At 33.7% G+C, this 1,242-nt stretch overlaps 1 long non-coding RNA gene across 1 annotated transcript; it reads left to right on the top strand.

Annotated features, from left to right (window-relative positions):
* The first annotated feature begins 75 nt into the window (after positions 1-75).
* On the top strand, positions 76-854 carry LOC147847247 (uncharacterized). Its single transcript, XR_015532355.1, has 2 exons — positions 76-171; positions 284-854. It is a non-coding gene; the product is annotated as an uncharacterized LOC147847247 (long non-coding RNA).
* The last annotated feature ends 388 nt before the right edge of the window (positions 855-1,242 follow it).

Raw genomic sequence — 1,242 nt, 5'->3', positions numbered from 1 at the left:
AACCAGGGTAGGTGTTTGTTGTCAACTATACATACATTATCACATACATTTTGGGGAGGATCTTCAGGTTAAGTCATGACTTGGAATGGCAGGTGAGGACCCACTTTGCGAGACCAAATTGGAAGAAAGTATTCACTCGGGTCGCGAATATCCATAAAGGATCGACGATTGGTATGCAATGTTAAAAAATCATCCATCTCATATTATGAGCTTTCTCACTAGTGATTCAAGTGTTTTTGGTTTGTTTTTCTCACATTTTGCCTCTTTAAAAAAAAAAAAACAGGAGTTTTTTATTGTGGTCCATTGATGCTTGCAAAGGAACTGGAGAATCTAGTCAAGGTTTACAACCATTCTTCCAGCACAAGATTTGAATTTCATAAAGAGAACTTCTAGAACAGGATTCGTATATTCCCATTACGGTTAAACCCTTTATTTTAACCTAAAATCTTGTTTACAAGAGAAGTGTCATATAGTTCTAACATATTGAACTAAATAGACATACTAAAAACCCAGAGCTCAACAAAATAGAACACATGCTTCTTATTAGTATCTAAAGTCCAAACCCTAAACCCTAAAACAACACTTTCTGAATAAGGAAGAAATTGAGCTCACAAAACCTACAATTGGGTTCTGTTTGCTCCTTTTTGTTTCCTCAGAAACTTGGCTTATCTATTGTTTATTAATCACCCAACCAAGTCCATTGGTTCTAGCATTACCTATTAATTTTCTTTCAACATATATTATTTGAGTTGTACATATACATATGTGCAGGGGAAGAAAAGACATTGTTGTCTTCCCCTACACATAATTCCTTTTTGTTTGATGAGAATAAATAAAAATAATTCGTTTTCTTTCCTCTGCAATTGTTTGTTTTGTTTGTTGTAATGGAGCTATGAAACAAACCAAGAATTCGTTGTTTTATGTCTCCTTCTCTGTATTGTTGGAGTTAAAATAGAAAACAAATGCTTCAGCAACTAACTATATTAACTGCCAACAGTATTTAACTGAGTTGATCCATTATGAAAAAGTATTCAGCATAGATTTGGGTAGTAATGGAAAATTATGAAAAAGTCCTCCTTGGAGACATAAACTGTATTAACTACCATGTCCAATTTGGGGGCCTCTATCTTATTTAACTGAGTTGATCCATTATGAAAAAGTATTCAGTATAGTTTTGGGTAGTAATGGAAAATTATGAAAAAGTCCTCCTTGAAGACATCAACTGTATTAACTACCATGTCC

Source organism: Azolla caroliniana, unplaced genomic scaffold, assembly GCF_043228905.1.
Source record: "Azolla caroliniana isolate FFs.n. ecotype wild unplaced genomic scaffold, voAzoCaro1.0.p SCAF_1299, whole genome shotgun sequence".
Taxonomy (NCBI): Eukaryota; Viridiplantae; Streptophyta; class Polypodiopsida; order Salviniales; family Salviniaceae; genus Azolla; species Azolla caroliniana.
This window is presented reverse-complemented; position numbering and strand designations above follow the sequence as displayed.